The 20,826-nt window shown below is 39.8% G+C and overlaps 1 pseudogene; it reads left to right on the plus strand.

Moving 5' to 3' along the window:
• The first annotated feature begins 362 nt into the window (after positions 1 to 362).
• On the plus strand, positions 363 to 1,472 carry LOC113927885 (annotated as a pseudogene).
• The last annotated feature ends 19,354 nt before the right edge of the window (positions 1,473 to 20,826 follow it).

A 20,826-nucleotide genomic window follows, 5' to 3' on the forward strand; every position in this document is an offset into this window, starting at 1 on the left:
CATGCCACCATGTGTTTCCACAGCCATTGCTCTAGAAGAAGATGGAACCCTGCAGGATCTCTCACCAGCAGTTAAATGCTCCAGCCTGGCAGGGTCATATGTCACTTCTGCCTCCAATCCACTGACTAGAGTTAATCATATGATTCTGCCCAGCCGCTAGGGAAGCTGGGAAATTTAATTCTCCCATGTTCCCCACAGGAAAGGAGAACTGGATATGGGGGAGCATTTAACATATACCACAAGACATCTTCATTGAATGAAATATGGTCATTAGGATCAATTAATGTAAATATCAGGGATCTTTTTTATTCAAAATCAATGAGCAGCAATGGGCCTGTGATTTGTTATATGCCACCTAAAACATGCTTTCAAAGTTCATGCTCATGTTTAATTTCAGAGAATGGAAATTCAAAATCAATTTCAAAAAGAACATTATGAAACAGCTTAACTATAATGCAGGAGCTTTAACCAGGGGTCTACAGGTGAGCTTCCAGAGCTTTGGAAACTCCTAAAATCATATATAAAACATTCAGTTGATTTTTTTCTAGGGAATAGGCACATATGTGTCATCATATTCTCTCTTAGGATTCATGACTTATTCATTCATTTATTCAACAACTATGTATATTGAGGCCCTGCATATTCCAGGCACTGTTCTGGGTGCTTGGGATCTAGCGGCAAACACAACAGGTAATTTTTCAAATTTCAGAAAGCTTATAGCCTGGGGAGGGGACAATAAGCAAGCAAACAAGCAATAGAGAAGGTAATTTTGGATACAGAGAGATGACAAAAGAACAATGTGATAGAGAAACTGGAGTAGGCTACAAGGGTCTGAGGTCTGCTACATCAAGGGCATTGTGAAGGACATCATGCACGACCCGGGCCGCGGTGCACCCCTTACCAAGGTCGTCTTCCAGGATCTGTACAGGTTTAAGACGCAGACGGAGCTGTTCATTACCGCCGAGGGCATCCACACCTGCCAGCTCAACATAGGCAATGTGCTCCGGGTGGGCACTATGCCCGAGGGCACTATTGTGTGCTGTCTGGAAGAGAAGCCTGGTGACTGGGGCAAGCTGGCTTGAGCCTCTGGAAACTATGCCACGGTCATCTCCCACAACCCAGAGACCAAGAAGACCCGAGTGAAGCTGCCCTCAGGCTCAAAGAAGGTCATTTCTTCAGCCAACAGAGCTGTGGTCGGTGTGGTGGCTGGAGGTGGCCACATTGACAAGCCCATTCTGAAGACTGGCCGTGCCTACCACAAGCATAAGGCAAAGAGGAATTGCTGGCCACGTGTGCGGGGTGTGGCCGTGAACTCTGTGGAGCATCCTTTTGGAGGTGGCAACCGCCAGCACATCGGCAAACCTTCTGTTATCCATGGAGATGCCCCTGCTGGCCACAAAGTGGGTTTTATTGCTGCCGGCCGGACCAGGCGTCTCCGGGGAGCCAAGACTGTGTGGGAGAAAGAGAACTAGGGGCTGAAGGGCTCAATAAAATCTGTCCTGTCACACACACAAAAAAAACAATGTGGACAGATGCACAGGGTCAAGAAACCTTCCTTTGCGTGGGAAGGCCTGAGTTTCTTCCTGGCTCCGTTATTTGTATATAGGGGTCATCTGGCCATCAGTAGCTCTGCCATTAAACACCAGGTTAACACAGCCAGGCACACCCCTGAGTGGGGATCCCCTTCCTCCTTGCTGTTCCAAAAACATTCTTGTCCTCTTTGCCATGGTGTCAAAGGGAAGACCATGACTTTCCCAGAAGAATGAGGGTCTTTTTTCGGTCGCAGGTATATAAGAAGTTCCTCAGCTAGTAGCTTCAAACAGACTCAAGGTTCTTTGCAGGACAATAAGGGGCTTCATTTCTTTAGTGAGGGCTTGAGCAAGTGATTTTACCTTAGTCTTCATTTCCTCATACGTGAAATGAGAATAGTAAGTTACATTTTGAAGTACTGTTGTTGTAACTACATATTATCTATTAAAGTGAACTAAAAATAAAACTGCACAAGTTTCTCTGGACAAATATGTATTATCTGCTCTTTTGAGAATCATTATTGTTTTACAATAGCCTTAGGTTTATATGTACAGACGAACAGAGTTATGTGACAATTTAAGGAAACCTGACACATGAGGAATAATCACCTACATAATAGCAGTGTTCTTCATTTTCAGTATGATGTACACCCGTGTCCATTTTTTTTAAGATTTAATTATTTATTTATTTGACAGACAGAGACACAGCGAGAGAGGGAACACAAGCAGGGGGAGTAGGAGAGGGAGAAGCATGCTTCCCGCCGAGCAGGGAGCCCGATGCGGGGCTCGATCCCAGGACACTGGGATCATGACCTGAGCTGAAGGCAGATGCTTAACCAACTGAGCCACCCAGGCGCCCCTCACCCATGTCCCTTTTAATAGTAATTTGCTAGAATGTTACAATTTTAACTTATAAAAATGAGATTTTTATATACACTTTCAAGAACATTTCAACAGTACCCATTGAGGCAAGCATACCACTACCTATCAATTCAAGGAAAAGATTAATTTGAGTTATAATTTTTAATTTGTATCCACTGAATTAAAATGACATCAAAGCCCCGTATTTATTTACTCCAAGCATCGCTATGCTCAAAAAGAAATGTTAAGCTCCACTATCAATGTGTATGTCTGAATATAACAGCTTTATGTGTAGTAAAGCCAGTGGAAATAAATGAAGATCACCCAAAGGAAAACAAGCAAAGCCTGTTTATCTAGGGCCAGAAGTCAGCCACCATCACCTGCATTTGGCAGAGACTCAAAGGCAGGTATGTGGGTGGGAGAGCTTTATAGTGGAAAATAAAAGGCTTCAGGTATATTCTGATTGAAGACTTTTGGCATGGAGAAACTGAGGGCTAACCAGAAGGTGGGGACCAACTGGAAGCAGGACATCCTATGTGATTAATTTGGGGAGCATATTGGGCTTTCTCTAGTTGGTCCCAAGTTGGAAAGGGGAAGTACGGTAAGGAATTGGAGAGCTGGGGGTCATTGTCCAAATCCCAACCATTTTGGGCCGATGGTGGCAGAGGCGATTTGGCTTCTCTGGTTTGTTGCTTCCAGTGTGATGGGTCAGAGTTCTATTGCCATGTGGCCTTCGCCATTGTATATTTGTACAGTCAGTCTCTCAAATTTAAGCCTGGCAACTAAGAAGAAACTAGCTCAAGGTTTAAGGCAGCTTCCATTTGTGGTGAGATAATATTTTGATGTATTAAGAAATGCTTTCTTTTGTTTATACTTGCTACTTCCTTTCTATCCCATGCACTTATTCATTCATTTGGCATCCATTGCTTCAGAGTAAGGATGCTATGAGATAAATTCACAGAAAAATATGAGTTAGTTATCCATGACTTTTGAGACTTAAAATGGAATTGTGAAATTCAAAGCAGAAAAGAGAGTTTGAGAGAAAACTTTTTCCGAGTTTCAAAAGTCTAGATTTTGAGTGTCAAGACCCAATGACCTGAAGGATTTAGATTAAAAGTTTATGCCATAAAAAGTAGCTTTAGAAAAAAAAAAATTGACAAGCCAAGGGAAGTTTTTCCAAATCAGAAAGAGACCACAATTCTGTGTGGTTGGGATAAAGAAGGAGCAAAGACGCTTAGATGATGGAAGGAACCTTACTGTAGATTCCCAACCAGGTCCCAGTGCCCTGGGGAATGGGAGAAACTGGAACACTTGCTAGGTTTGGGGGAATATGAAGGCAGAGGGCTGAAAGCAGAGATGACTCGTGTCTCCCTCCCTTCAAGGCAGAGCCTAAAACAGCAGCAAGCCTTATAGAACAAATCAGCCCAACACAGAGCAGGTAAGTGCAGTGAGGATAGGCACAGTGGAATGAAGAAGCCTGAGCAGAAGGTCCTGGGGTAGCCATAAATACTCTCCACTCGCCATAATGTGTGTTTCACGTGAGGCTAAGAATAGAGCAGGTGTGACTCTGAGAGACTGCAGAATCGGAGTAGTCCTGCACCCAAAATGTTGGATGAGAGATTCCATGAAGACTTCCTTCTCAGAGGATGCCAGCTGGAGAAGTGACTATGTCCGAGGAGTAAATGCCACCCACTCCACCCCCACCTGCCATGCAGATGCTAGCCCAGTGAGAAAAGTCCAGGGGGTGGGCACAAGAGAAGACCAAATCAACTTAGATTATCTGGAGGTTTTCTGCCTTCTAGCACAGTAGTTGTATGAAACAGAGACTGAGTTCAATTACACGGAAGTAAAGAAAGTAAAGAAACAAGTAGCAAATACCTTGGGTTTTTACATTGATACTTAAAATTCACATAGATATTTATTCTGTAACTCAAATTTGCTTTTAAGCAATTTCTACAAATGGAGTTTTCTGACTCCTGGAGTAAATTTGGGGCATTATCTGCCCAATTATTTAACATCTAAATAGTATTGTCCAAACAATAATAGTTTCTTTGGGGTTATAGCCTTAATATCATAATAAGACCAACTTAAAAAATTTAAGAACATGTTTTTAAAGATTTATTTATTTATTTATTTATTTATTTATTTATTTGAGAGAAAGAGAGCGAGCACAGAGGGAGAGGGAGAAGCTGACTCCCCTGCTGAGCAGAGAGCCTGATGCAGGACTCGATCCCAGGACCCTGAGATCATGACCTGAGCTGAAGGCAGGCACTTAACCAACTGAGCCCCCCAGGTGCCCCAAAACTTAAGAACATTTTCAATAGTCAAAATTTAGTCAAAATTCTGGTACATATAAAACCTAACTTAGCATCTGAGTTATCTTCAATTGTCATTGCCTTCCTCAATGATATCCACGGATGAAATCAGAACTCTTTATTTGAATTATATAGATAATAACATACACTTATAATACTATATTTCCTTTAGACAAATAATCAAATGCCCTTAAACTTATTAGACCTCTGACAGTCCTGTTGAGTGATATCATCCACTATTGTGTGGTGGATTCCTGCTACGAGCCAAGTATTTTGCAAACAATATGTCATTTATCTCTCCCAACCATGGTTGAGAGTATAATTGTCCCCATTTCACATCTTAGGAGAGTGAGGGTGAGCACAGAGTCACACTAGGAAGTGGCCAATCAAGGATAAATGTCCACGATCCACCCATGCCAGGTCAAGTGAGGTATGCTTTCACCTACACTGCACTCTGCTCCTCTCTGCTCAGCCCTTTTACCCCCTTTTCTTGGGAAAATAGAGCGTGCAGCTAGGTAAATTTTAATTTCATCTTTATTTTAATGTATACATGGCTGTCATAAAAATTAAAACAGCTATACCAAAACACTCAACCTTTCAGAAATAGCATACTACATTTTAATATTCTCAAACCAAATATGGTATTCAGTAAATGGTTACACAGGATTGATATCTGTGTTTTGACCCAACTCCTTTGAGAAACATTACATGTAGTAAAAAACATTTTTCTTTCACAGAAAATTTGTCTGCAATGTGCTGTTTGGCCATAAGTCATCTCTTTATTACATCCCAGAGGGAGGAAGTTGAATGGGAAAGATTCCTCAGTTTAACTATGAGAGGACATTATACATTTCAGTGGAAGAAAAAAAAATTCATCAAAAGCGAAGTCCATAAATTAAGGATTCCATAGTAGGTCTTGGGATGTAGGCTGTGTGTGTGTGTGTGTGTGTGTGTGTGTGTGTGTGTGTGTTTAAGTAAGTCTGTTAAAGCTACTAAATTTGTATGCCACATGCTAAGAAGGACTGTGTCTTTGACGCCATTTTGCCCTTCCCCATGTAAAGTCGGTGGGTCTTTCGTGCAGCTGGTCTCCTTTTGAAAGCATCGAAGTGAGGACGAGCTGGCAGGGACAGACAGAAGAGAGAAGATCCAGGTACTCCCCAAGAAAGTCCCAGGATGTGCAGGCTGGGCAGGCCCTGAAGTCCTAAACTGGAAAACAAAGCAAAACAAAACAAAAACCCAGCATGGGAAAAAATGAAGTGCATTACTGAACACAGAGTGCACGCTGGGGTGTTCTTTTTATGTGGTGAGCAGTAGAGTTTTGTGGCCTGGACACATGGACAATTGCTAAGAATTTAGTAATACAAGAGCTACTATTTATTGAATGCTTCTTTATTCACTAGGGACTGTGCAAAATACTTTACAGAGATTATTGTGTTCAGTCCTCACACAGTTGACACAATATTTGGGTTGGGTCCTGTTTTACAGATGAGGAAATGGAGGGCCAATGGGCCTGAGTAGGCCAGCAGTCTGACTCCAGAGTCTAGAACTCTCTCTGCCTTGAAACGCCAATGGTACTGGCGAGGATTCTTGCTTTCAAGGAATGAAAATGAACTCTGTCTAAGGAAAAAAAGAATATTGGGGAAAAGGGCATTCATAGAGCCCAAGTGGCTGGGAGAACAAGCTGGGAAAAGCGGCAGGAGCCCAGGGCCTTAGGAGGCCAGGTCATAGGAAGACTATTTAAGACCCCACCATCTCTGCCTCTGCCAGGAGCTGCCCCGGAGGCTCTTCCTTCACCTTGGGGTGCACAGGCCTGGGTGTGAGGGTCTACTGCCAGGTATTGAGGTGCCTGCTTCATATTCCAGGGTGTGGGGAGACTGAGATTCAAACTCTTTGGCTTCCACAGGAAGATAAGTTCCTATATCCCAACATCACATTCTGTGAATTTCCTCAAACCTAAGGACGGATGGATTTTGACAGCCAAAGGAATGTTACAGTGTCCTTCCAGACTACCCACTGTAGCCACTTTGTAGCAAATCATTCTATTAGGAAAGTAAATGTAGGTCTGTTAAAATAATTTTGAAAGGTCAGGCATAGGTGAAATTGTGCAAACATTAAATATTGCAAATCAAAACCTGACTGACCTAGAAATTCATTCTAATAGATTTATTTGCAATCTCTAAATGCAAACTTTGAAAAGACAAATTTGGTAACCCATATGCTAAACGTCAATTAATTAGAATGTTTAGGGAATGGAATGTTCTTGTTCATTTCAATTTCTAACTAAATGTGATTAAGCCTCTAAAAAGTCCCACAAACTTTTATATTTCAGACCTTGTCACTGGAATTCTTAATAAAATATTTGGATTGTGAAGATTTTGCAATGCCTTGGAATTATTAATGCAACCAGGTGTGGTTGTAAAGTGCAATGGGTATAGACTGTGCTAAATGTGTACAGATCACAGGGTTGATGTTCCATGTACATTTCATCAACCAAACTTCTGATGCCAGTTTGCCTTTTGTTGTCTCCATTGCATAAGTTGGGTAAAGGGGAGGAAATAAATTCCATCCATGTAAACATTTTCTTTGGAGCCCACTAAGGGCACACACACTACTAGGCACTGTGAGCATAAACATAAATGATAAAGGGGTTTTTTTTGTGGGTTTTTGTTGTTGTTGTTAAAGATTTTATCTACTTATTTGACAGAGAGAGACAGCAAGAGAGGGAATAAAAGCAGGGGGAGTAGGAGAGGGAGAAGCAGGCTCCCCAACGAACAGGGAGCCCGATGAGGCGCTTGATCCCAGGACCCTGGGATCATGACCTGAGCCAAAGGCAGACACTTAATGACTGAGCCACCCAGGTGCCCTGATAAAGGGGTTTTAAAAGTGAGACAGAAATTAAGAAAAAGGGACCACGAATTCTGGGTGAGGGAGACAGAGATGGCAACCATCTGAGTTGGGCCTTGAATGATGACCAGCAGGATGTTGTCAGGTGAGGATGGGAGCAAGAGCAGCATGCTAGACAGAAAGAACAATATGAAGCAAGTTGTCAAGACGTGAAAATGAAAGGAGAGGTCAGGGAAGAGTGTATAATTTGGTGTGCCTAGGATGAGTGTGTTAAAGGTAGCTATGAGGTCAGTCCAAAGGGAGGATAGGACCAGACTGTCAGTGGTCTCAAATACCATCCTAAAGGAGTGTGGACTTCTTTCTGAGAATCTTAGGAAGCCATTGAGTCTTTTTTAATATGGAGGTGCTAAGATCATAAGTGTAGGGTAGGAAGGCCATCTGGATAACAGGTGAAAGGCAGAAGGAGAGACCAGAGGTAAGAGATTACATAGGATGTATTTTCAGGAGTTCAAGATGAAATAAATGATTTTTGAGGTTGGTGCAGTAGTGGTTGGGAGAAATTCTTTCAAAGAGTTACCTTAGAAACAAGGTGCCTGGGTGGCTCAGTCGTTAAGCGTCTGCCTTTGGCTCAGGTTCCTGGGATCGAGCCCCACATGGAGCTCCCCTTGCTCTTCAGGGAGTCTGCTTCTCCCTCTGCCTCTGTCTGCTGCTCCCCCTGCTTGTGCTCTCTCTCTCTCTCTCTCTCTCTCTCTCTCTCTCTCTGTCAAATAAATAAAGAAAATGTAAAGAAAAAAAAGAATTACCTTAGAAACAGAGTCCATAAGAATTAGTACCTGATGAAACAGGAGGAAGGTGTGTATGTGTGAAGAAATGAGTATTTGGATAATAGAGCCCATGGCATAATAACTATCTTTTCAGCAAAACAACAACAAAAATAATAATTACACTTCTAATTAGCTCATTGAGTAAGTGGAACAGTAGATTCCAGTTTTGATTTATCATCTCCCCATCCTAGACCTGTTGAAGTAGGTGGTCTAGAGGTGAAGACCAGTAATTCATATTTTTAAAGCACTTTAGGGATTCAGATGATCAGTCAGTTTGGGAAAGCGCCGTGGTTGAGGATGTGAAGGGGAAGTGACACCCAATAACATTAGATCCGACAATATCTTATCACATCCTATCCGCTCAACCTCTGAAACATATCCTGAATCTCACCACCGCTCTCCAATTCAACTGCACCCATCCTAATCTCGGGCCCGTTTATCAGTTGCCAAAACCAAGTAATTGCCACCTACTTGAGCTCCCTGCTTCCACTCTTGTCCCCGTGTAATCCATTCTCCTCACGACAACCAGACCAACTCTTTAAAAATGTAAAGCAGATTTTGCTTAAAAAGTTCCAGTGATTTCCTATCATACTGTGATGGTTTTAAATATGTCCATAAATTCTTTGATGCTTCTCCCTTGAAAAATAAAGCCAGATTCTCCTTCCCTTGATTATGTGCTATACTTAGTGACTTGTTTCTAAGAAATAGAATGTGGCAAAGGGATGGTGTATGATGTCCAAGATTAGAACATAAAAGGCATTGTGGTTTCCTTCTTGCTCTCTTTTCTTGGATCACTTGCTTGGGGGAAGCCAACTACTATGTCATGATGACATTCAAGCAATCCTGTGGAGAGGTCCATATGGAAAAGAACGGAAGCCCCCTGCCAACAGCCAGCAAGGAACTGGGGCTTTCTGCCAGTGGCCATGTAAATGAGCCATGGTGGGAGCAGATCCTCCAGCCTCAGTCAAGCCTTCAGGTTACTGTAGCCCTAGTCAATGTCCTGACTCTAATTACCTGAAAGACAATGAGCCGGAACCACCCAGTTATGTGGCATCCAAATTCCTAACTCACAGAAGCTATGAGATAATAAATGTTGGTTTGAAACTTCTACATTTTGGGAAAAATCTGTAAAGCAACAATAGATATCTAATACACATATTTATAATATAATCCAAATTCTTTGCTATGGCCGTCAAGCCCCTACATACTCAGGATTCTGCCTATATTACTAACTTTATCTACCATTCACTTTGTAGAAAAGACTATTAGTGGTCCCTTAACAACTATTTGTCTCTCTCTCTCTCTCTCTTTTTTTTTTTTGAAATAAAGTCACCAGGGGCACCTGGGTGGTACAGTCACCTGTACCAACTGACTCTCAGTTTTGGCTCAGGTCATGATCTCAGGGTCATGAGATGGATCCCCGTGTCAGGCCCCATGCTCAGCGGAGAGTCTGCTTGAGATTCTCTCTCTCCCTCTCCCTCTGCCCCTCCCGCTCATGCTCTCTCTCCATCTCTCTCTAAAATAAATAAATTAATTAAAAAAAAAAGAAATAGAGTCACCACAGTTTATTCAGTTACATGAATTCAAGCTAACAACCGCATCTCCTAGCCTCCCTTAAGCTAGATATGGTCACATGGCAAATCCTGGCCTGGGATGTAAGCAGATTTGGTGTGTGGAACTTTCTGCTGACTGGACATTAGTATGCTGGTAAAAGGGTAGAATCTGGACTAGCCATCTCAAACCCAGGATGGAATCATATGGTGAGCATGGCAAAGCAACAATACAAAAAGGACCTAGACCCCCAAAACTATCAAGCCAGAGCTGTCTGTCTGATCTTTTACACGAACAAGATATAGGCTGTATCTTGTATTTAAGTGATTGTATTTTTCGCTCTTTATTACAACAGTCTAACCTATATCCTAACTGAAACTCAGCTCCTGGGATGCCTGGGTGGCTCAGTCGGTTAAGTGTCTGCCTTCAGCTCAGGTCATGATCTCAGGATCCTGGAATCAAGTCCTGCATCAGGCTCCTTGCTCAGTGAGAAGCCTGCTTCTCCCTCTGCCTGCCACTCCCCCCTGCTGTGCGTGCTCTCTCTCTCTCTCTCTCTCTCTCTGACAAATGAATAAAATCTTTAAAACAAAACAAAAACCTTAAAAAAAAAAAATGAAACTCAGCTCCTTGTTCACCACCTTCTAGCTACATTGATCCTCTATCTTCTTTTCTGCTACTCTGAGGTCTTTTATTCTTGCTACTCCTTTTGCTTGGAATGCTTTTCCACCAAGAGTACCCATAGCTGCCTCCTTGCTATTGGGTTGCAATGTTTCATCTAAAATAGCCTCCTCTCACTTATTCTCTATTACATAATCATGAATCCTGTTCTTCATGGCACTCACCCACACCTGAAATTTCCTCATCTCTCTGTTTATTGTCTGTCGCTCTCCACTGGAATACCAACTCCGTAAGATTAAGAACCTTGTCTGCCTTATTCCCTTTTGAATGTCCAGTGCCAAGAAAGTGCCTGCACATAGTAGGTGCCCTATAAATATCTTTTGTGTGACAAATAAACAAATGAATTAATAGTAAATGATGACAAGAACCTAGTCCTTGGGTCAATTTTTTTTTACAATTTAGCCTCACCTACTGCTGAAATTAGGATAAATCAGGTAACAATAATGGCAAGCCAAGATTAGCAAAAGAATGTCAACAAGTCTCTTCACCTTCATTATCAAGTGTTATGATTTAATGACGAAAAAGAAAGATAGAAACAGTAAATGAATCTCTGCTTTTGGCCTTTAAAACCCAACCAAAAAAATAAAAAGAAGCTCATAAAAGTATTATCCCTAAAGAACAGATTCTCCTAAATCCTAATATAGGTGATTATATTACATTAACCTTAAGATGCCAGCAATTGTGAGACACACCATTGTTTTATGCACCATGAGAAAAGGAAAAAATCTGCTGTGATAGACTGTGTTATTGCTCTCAATTTTTGTCCCCACTGCTCCTTCCCAGACTCTTGGTGGATGGAATACACTTTCCCTACTCTGTTGTCAGGATTGGCCAGGTGACTTGCTTTGGCCAATTAAATGTGAGTAGACATGACAAAGGCCGTATCCAGGCAGTTTTAATTGTGCTTGTGAAATTAGATTCCACTTTTGCTCCCTCCTCAACCATAACATAGTGGTAGAATAGTCCCAGGTAGTGGCTAGTCCTTCCACCTGAATTCTAGAACAACATGTGTAGCTGTGCAGAACTAAGGCCAGTGGAGCCAAAGCCATCCCTACCTAATATGAACAAGAAATAGATATCCTTGTGAGCCACTGAGATGTTGATAATCATGACAAAAGCTTAGACAATTAAATTGCTACATGCCACCAATTGTAAGCTGCATCTTGATTTCAGAGATGTTAAAATGTGAACAAATGCATGTCTTAGAAGTAATACAATATGGTATGTATTATACATATTATCACATATCAGCACAAGATACACAGCCGGTGCCCAATAAATATTTGTTGACTTGTTATGTACATGATGATGTGGACTTCATATTTTTAGTGAGAATTTTCTTGATAAACATACTTTCTCTTTAGTATAGTGTAGGTAACAGAATAACCTCAGGCATTAACTGTAATGGAAACTAAAATTTATATAGTAAGCAAAGTTGAAAGCTAGGAAAAAGGTAAGTTGTGGCTTTTCATTACCCCTTACCTGTCTCGACTCCCCTGCTACCTCATATAAATTTTTGACTAATATCCCGAAAGACTTTCTCCTCTATCAGTCCTTCTCCATAGACCATACAGCTAGATATTAGTCTTCTATTATTTGGGGGGTAACCAGAGAAATAAGGTAGCAAAAATGGAGTTCAGTAACCACTAGCATAAACATAAAACAAAATATCTAGATGTGGGGCACCTGGGAGGCTCAGTCGTCAAACATCTGCCTTCGGCTCAGGTCATGATCCCAGGGTCCTGGGATCGAGCCCCGCGTCAGGCTCCCTGCTCCTCAGGAAGCCTGCTTCTCCCTCTCCCACCGCCCCCCCGCCTGTATTCCTTCTCTTGCTGTCTCTCTCTCTGTCAAATAAATAAAATCTTTTTAAAGAAATATTTGGATGCATGTTTGTGAAATAAGTTTCTCACAGATGCCCCTAAACTAGATAAGAGGCAGAATAAGCTAAAGGAGGGAAGAGGAAGAAACACATGAGCCACAAGCAGAGTTAGAGAGATGTCAGCGTCTTCCAGATAAAGCACCATCTATAGTTAATACCAGGAGCTGTGCCGAAGCCAACTCAGAGCATTGCTCATTGTATATGGTCTGATACTGTGTTATAAATTAATCACAATATATAACTTGGATATTTTTACCCAGAAAAAAGCAAAATAATAATAATTATGACAATTGTTATAATAATAACAGTAAATATGGAGCACAGCACTGACTATATGCCTAACACCAAGCTAAATGACTTACATAAAGTATCTCATTTGCTCCTCATAATATATGTATTAGTCAGCTATTGCTGCAATAATGCCTTGTAACAGACCATCCCGAAACCCAGTAACTTATAGCAACAGGCATTTATCATCTTTCTCATCAGTCTGCAGTGGTTTGTGTGATCCAGACTGAGCTCTGTTGCATAGCTCCGCTTCAGGCTATGGACTGGGGAGACTTGGCTCCAAGGCATGTGTTAGGTTCAGATTTGCTCCCTATGCCTCTTGTCATTCTGGAAAGAAAGCTAGCTGAGGCATGTTCTTCTCACAGCGATGGGAGGAGTACAAGACAGGAAGTGAAAACACACGATGCCAGGTTTGGAACTGGCACATTGTCACTCTTGCCCATACTTCATGACCAAGACCAACAGTCATAGGGAGGAAAAAATACTCTACCCCAGGAGAGATGGGAGTAAACGTTTCCGAATTATAATCAAATACATTATATAATTAGGTAGGTATACAGGTAGTTTATACCCATTTACAGATGAATAAACCAAACCACAGAAAGGTTAAGTGATTTACCCAAAGCCATACTTAGGAAATGATGAAGCCAAGATTTGAATCCAGCCTGTCTAATTCCAGAGCCTAGAATCTTAACTATCACTCTGTATGGTTTTAACAAACCAGGCTTCAGGAGGTATTACAAAGGGAAATATAGAAGCAGTGGTAATTTTACAATAATAAATGGGACCTGAGGAAAAGAAGTGTGTAAGATCAAAGACTGACTATTTTGAGACCTAATCAATAAAGATGATTTTCTTATTAGCTTTCATAACTGCAGGAGGTTACATCATAGAAATCCACAGAAGGATGTGAGTTCATTTATTTTTAGATCCACCCACCATATAAATATGTTAAAATTGTTAAATACTAAACATTTATTACATTTATTACAAAATACTAGTATTTAACATAAGATATGTTAAATACTAATACCTTTGTCACTTATTTGTTATCCATCTACTTTGAAAGGGAAATCTCATTTATTCTGATAATTCTGAGTAACTATCTATAAAATAGTGATAAAGTGTATCCTTGTAAAAACACTTAGGGATGTCAGTGGCAGTCATATTAAATCAGTATTTTTAAAAAATTAAGTCTAATAAAAACATTAGAGTCAAGCCTTAAGACGTTCAAATATCCTTCATAGAAAGAAAAAAAACTGAGGCATGATTATAAAATATGAGAATTGAGGTACAACTAGCACAAACAAATTCCTTGGAAAAATTTATTAGAAGAGAAGAGAGAGTCTGGGCTAGATGAGAAGCAAGAGGGAGTTCTATACCCAGGGAACTTCAAAGATTGAGATGTCAACCAGTTCATGCAGCTTTAGCGTCTTGCAATGCCCACAGACGGTTTTTGGACTTCACATGCTTCCTATAAAACAAGTACTTTAAAATGATCATTTTTCTTTTTTCTATAGTAGCAAAAGAATCTACTGTCATGAAATAGGACCTAGGTCAGTATTAGAAGTAAACCCCACACCTAGTGTGAGGGCCCCATTTCTCACTCTAGCTTTCTCTATTCTGTTATGATGATTTCACTTTAAATTGCCGCTGTGGTCATTCATTTCCTTTTAGAATAAGTATAAAGCTGAAACATCTTCCAAAATATAAAACCAAACAGGTACAACTTAAACAATGCATTTCACCTTGTTTGGATTTAAGCAAACCAACTGTATAAAAACATTTCTGCGATAATTTGAATATTAAGAATTTTGGAAATTTTCTTAGGTGCAATTGCATTATGGTTACTTTTTTTTAAAAGGAAATTTTTATTTCTTATAAATTTTACAATATTTACAGGCAAAAATATTATGATATCTGAGATTTGCTTCAAAAAAACTTTAGCATTGTTGGGAAGGGGAGTCAAAATGTTGACAATTTCCCAAACTGGATAATATGTACATAGGAGGTCATTATCCTATTTTTTCTATTTTTGTGTTAAGTTTAAACACTATAATAAAAAACAAAAAGAAAATAAAATGTCCATTTAAAAACACCACAAAAAGACCACCAAAAGAAAAGTCTAACTCAGAAGATGTCTTCAACAGTGAATAGGTTTCTAAGATAAAATGATAAGTTCTAAGCCATATAACTTGGAACATCCTTACAACAGCATCGCCACAGTATACACAAGCAATTTAGCATTTCAGTGGTCTTTTGTGTGTATATACATGCTTACCCTAAGTAGGCAAATTGTATAATTTGGTCTGGAATTAAAAACAGTTGTTCTCCTAGAAGTATAAGGAGCAAAAGCACTTTGTATCTGTATTTTTTTTATTGATTTGAAGTTATGAGGACCTACATTTGCATAGTGGAGAATGATGGGAGTTCCCGTTGTAAGCTTACTACGAGCCAGACACGGATCTAAGTACTTTACGTTTATGAACTCATTCTAATATTTAAAATTACCCATTGATCCAGGTATTATTGTTCTTCCCATTTTACACATAAGAAAGCCACAGTACTGAGACTAAATTACATAATTTGCCCAGTGTTGCCCTATTGGTTAATAACAAAGCTGGGATACAAATACACGGCATCTGGCTCCTGTGTCTGATCCCGTAATCATCAAGTTTTGTCACTCTCCATGGAAAAAGTGTCTTGTAGAGTTGTTCTTTGTTTAGACTTTGGGGACTGAGACTCTTTAATTCTAAGAAATAACAGGGATTCTTACTCCTTTTGACATCAGCATGTCCCTTTTGTTTTGTCATGCACTTCAAACCTATTACTCCCAATGTAGTCATACCAGCCCTATAATATCCAAACATATTTATTACAGATGCTAGTGGCATAATTTCAAAGAACAGAAAACATCACAACAAGCTCTTCTGATTGATTTAAGCCAGGATAATTTTGAGAAACCACTTTGAGGGAGAAACCACCAACTGTAGTAGTTGACAATGACATCTCTCTTATTTGGGAGTCAGCTTTTGGGAAATGACCTTACATAATTTTTCCTAATTACCTGATCTTCTCAGATGGTCTTTTGCAAATTCTTTTCAGCCCAGCAAGTTGATATCTCTGCTTCCATATTGCCAAGGTTAATAATGGAATCCTCTCTCTCTTTCTCCCTCAATCTGTCTCTTTCTGTTCAGATCCATTGTCTTTATTTGGCAAAAAAAAAAAAAAATAGTTTATAAAAGTTGATTTATCTATGGGCCACATCATAATAGGCTTTCAATACAGTAACTTTAATTTGGGGGACTTTTAATAGTTATTTCTAGAAAGAAATTAGTGTGAGTCTACCTAGGGCTTTAAATTGACTTATTTAGGGGCGCCTGGGTGGCTCAGTCGTTAAGCGTCTGCCTTTGGCTCAGGTCATGATCCCAGGGTCCTGGGATTGAGCCCTACATTGGGCTCCCTGCTCAGCGGGAAGCCTGCTTCTCCCTCTCCCACTCCCCCTGCTTGTGTTCCCTCTCTTGCTGTCTCTCTCTCTCTCTGTCAAATAAATAAATAAAATCTTTAAAAAAAATAAATTGACTTATTTAACTGATTTGGTCATTGAAGTTATGAGAAGAATGGCTTGACAGAGTTTTTATCAGTAAATTTGTGAAAAGTGATTTCTTCGAATTAATACCATGCTGATTTGATTGTTTACCCTTAGATACATCCATCCCTGAATGAAATATTTTCCAATTTCAGGGAAAAAACTGTATTTGGGACAGAGGAAATATTTCCAGGTAGTTTAGGGGTTGTATTTATTACTATAGGGCAGCAGTTACTGACAAAGTGCTTTGCCAGTTCTATAGTCTGAGGTTGTCAATCTTTATATATATAATAAATGCAGTATGTCCTGACTCCCTTTTACCTGATGTTAGCTGTATATGCATTATATGCAACAAAATGAGGGTTTTTCTGCACATACAAGTCTATCAAAATTTCTCTAACTCTGGGGAATGAAGTCTGACCTATGAATTTCTTCTCAAAGAAAGAAAGGAGGAAGGAAGGAAGGAAAGAAAGAAAGAAAAAGAAAGAAAGAAAGAAAGGAAGGAAGAAAGAAAAAGAAAGAAAAAAGAAAAGAAAGGAAGGAAGGAAGGAAGGAAGGAAGGAAGGAAGAAAGAAAGAAAGAAAGAAAGAAAGAAAGAAAGAAAGAAAGAAAGAAAGAAAGAAAGAAAGGAAGGAAGGAAGAAAGAAAGAAAGGAAGGAAGGAAGAAAGAAAGAAAGAAAGGGAAGGGAAGAAAGGAAGGGGAGTAAAAGAGACAGAACCAACACAAAATAACAGAAAGACTAGGTTATAATTTTTCTAGAGTAGAAATTCTCAACCCTGGCTGCATATTAGGATCCCCCAAGGAATATTTGAAAAATACTGATACCTCTTCCTCAAGCCCAGAGATTTTGATTGGTTGTGGTGATTTTTGGTCATCATGAGAAATGTTTAAATAGCAATGGACAGCTAGCTGACCTTGTAGTGATGGAGATATTCTTTAGCCTGGGCTTCTTGATCTTCTGACAAACCAAATACAATTCAAATAACTTCTGAATTTGAGTGTGATGGTCAAGTGAACATGGGAATAAAAAGTAAAGACTTAGCACATTCCTTCATTATTCATTCAACTGACCAACAAATGTTTATGTGGTGTCTATTCTTCAGCAGACACTGTATTAAGAATGGGGATGCAATGGCAAACAAAACAATTAAAGAAGAACAATAGGGCCCTCTCTGAAATCTTCCTTGTGGACCTCAAGTTTCAATCTATGTCAAAGCCAAGATCAATCAGGTTGGTTGGATAAAAGAGACAGAGAGAGAGAGAGGATGAAATGACCATAAAATCAGATTAGTCTATTAGTTAATTTTATTCATGGAATAAAAAGATTTTGATACTTAACTGAACACAAAAGATCATCTACTTTTGTTTACAGATGAGTAATTTTAACTTCATATGGGTTAATGACTAGCCTATGCTCATACAGTTATTCAGGACAGAGCTGGAGAACCCAGATTGTTGACCTTTTATAATGTCATCTATGTTCAAGTAAAAACCTTCTCGGCTGATTTTTTTTTTTTTTTTTTTTTTGTCATTCCAAGTTCCTAAAAGAAAACAGTCTCCTGGAAAGAGCCTTTGTAAAAGAAAAAGACCAAGTTCTTCCCCTGTTGGGCTAATCCTAGTGTGAAATTAACTAGCAGCACATTGCTAGTCAATTCCACATTGCTGCCCTGTGGGGAGAGAAACTAGGAAAAAAGGAGAGTAGGTCTTGGTCTATTTCCTCCCTAACTGCAGTTGTTCTAAGGTCAAACACTCAGAAAATCAGAAGGAAACAGCAAGAAAGGACTATTATGTACCTAGGGAGTGAGGATCTAAGAAGGGAAGAAGTAAAAAATTAAACCCAAAAGAAAAATTACAATGAAGAATTACAGTCGTATATACTTTCCCACATCATCTTTGAAGGCTCATCTGTAAGATGGAAAGGGCATTTAGCAATCTTCCTAGTGATGAGGGAAATGCAGATCCATCCTGTAATGAGATTCTCTTTTGTACCTGTTTGTTGGAAATTTTAAGAAGCCTGACAACATCAGGTGTTGAGAGAGTGTGATGAACGGGATCTCTCATAAACAGCTGGTAGAAATGTGAATTGATAAAGCCACTTTAGAAAGCATTATCTATGAAATTCCCATACCCTACAACCCAGTAATTCCAATGCTACATATAAACTCTCAACATATGAACCTGGAGGCATTTGTAAACCTCTTCATGACAACACTGTTGTAATAGAAAAAAATCTGGAGGCAATCCAAATGTCTACTGACAGGAGAATGGATAAAGTGTGTATATATTCACTCAGTGGATATTATACAGCAGTCAAAACAAATAAACTGCCACTATACACACCGATATGGGTGAATCTCAATAAAATAATGTTGAGTAAAGAAAAGAGGTCACAGGAAATTACATTTAGCATGGAATCTCTTTTCAAGATAAAAATAACTAACACACACACACAAATAAAAATAACTAACACATATAAATAATATACTTTTTTAGAAATGCATATATTATTAACTTATGTTTTTTAAATATCATGATAGAGATAACAGATAATAGATAAATAGAGATAATAGAGAAAACGATAAATACAAGATTCCAGATAAAGTTAACTTTGGGTTGTGGAAGGAGCCTGGGATGGAGAAGTCCCACCGGTCTATTGTCAATATTCTAGTTCCTGTATTGGTGGTGGGTTCACAGCTTGTATTGCATTGCACAAAGATCGGCAGATCATTGTATTAGTTATTTATTGCAATATAACAAATTATCCCATAATTTAACACTTAAAACAATAAAGGGTGCCTGGGTGGCTCAGTCATTTAAACGTTTGCCTTCAGTTCAGGTCATGATCCTGGAGTTCAGGGATGGAGCTCCCTGCTCAGTGGGGAGCCTGCTTCTCCCTCTGTCTCTCCCCCTGTTTGTGCTCGCTCTCTCTCTCTCTCTGTCAAATAAATAAATAAGATCTTAAAAAAAAACAACAAATAAACATTTGTTATTTCACAAAGTTTTGAGGGTCAGGAATCTGTACACATCCCAGTCTGGTAGTTTTGTCTCAGGGTTTCCCATGAGGTGATAGTCAAGCTATGAGTCAGGGCTGCAGTCTCTGAAGGAGCTGGAGGATCCACTTCCAAGATGGCTCATTCATATGGATGTTGGCATGAGGCTCAGTTCCTTACCACACGGGCCTCTCCATAGAACTACTAATGACATGGCTTCTTTCAGAGCAAGTAATGTGGGGTGGGGGGGAGAGATAGAGAAGGAGCGAGGGAGAGAGCATGAGCAGGAGAGAGCCCAAGAAGGAAGCTGCAATGTCTTTTATAAAACTAATATCAAAAGTGACACACACCGTCACTTCTGCCAGATACTGCTGAGGACACGGGTCAACCATAAGACAATGTGGAAGAGGAAAACACGAGGTGAGACTACCAGGAGGCAGGGATCACTGGGCACCATCCGGAGGCTGTTTACCACCACAGTAAAATAAAAAAGCACAACGCATGGACCAATGATAAAAGTGTGTCAAGAAGTAACTATGTGCACTTGAGGTTGGAAAATAAATGAATCAATAAATAAGCACATTCAGGTCTGAAGACAAGAGGACACAGGGGAAGGAGTGAGATGGGTTTGAGCTTTAATTCTTACCTCTACCACTTTCCAGCTTTATGACTTTGGGCAAGTCATTTGACTTGCTTCCAATTTTAAAAAAGAATGAGAATGTTTACTTGCCTCTTTGAAAATATTTTATTAGGAAAATATTCAAACATATATAAAATAGAATAGTGTAATGAATGCCATATACTCATTATCCAGAATCAGCAACTTTGTAGATTTTAGTGTGCTTGCTTTATCTATTTTTTCTCTCCAGAAGTGTCTTAAAGGAAATTCCTGACACTGTATTGTTTTATCCCTACATATTTTAGTATGCATTACTTAAAAATATGGAAATTTTGGGGGCGCCTGGGTGGCTCAGTCGTTAAGCGTCTGCCTTTGGTTCAGGTCATGATCCCAGGGTCCTGGGATTGAGTCCCGCCTCGGGCTCCCTGCTCCGCGGGGAGCCTGCTTCTCCCTCTCCCACTCCCCCGGCTTGGGTTCCCTCTCTCGCTGTCTCTCTCCATCAAATAAATAAATAAAATCTTTAAAAAAAATATGGAAATTTTCTAATAGACACACACAAAAGGTTAATAATTCCTTTGTAATATCTAATGTACCAAAACTATAATTCAAATTTCTTTAATCGCCTCCTGATTTACTTTTTACAGTTGGTTTGTTAGAATCAACCCAAATAAGGTCCACTCATTACCCTTGCGATGCCTCTCAAAAATCTCCATCTACAGGAGTCCTTTCCACAGCCCGTCTTAGCCCCTTGTCTTGTTGAAGAAACCCAGGCAGCTAGCTGTAGGACATCCGACATGCTGGATTGGTCTGTTTCCTTGGGAAGCTCATCCATTTCTTCCACTTCCTCCTAGTTGGACC

The sequence above is a fragment of the Zalophus californianus genome, chromosome 7, assembly GCF_009762305.2.
Source record: "Zalophus californianus isolate mZalCal1 chromosome 7, mZalCal1.pri.v2, whole genome shotgun sequence".
Taxonomy (NCBI): domain Eukaryota; kingdom Metazoa; phylum Chordata; class Mammalia; order Carnivora; family Otariidae; genus Zalophus; species Zalophus californianus.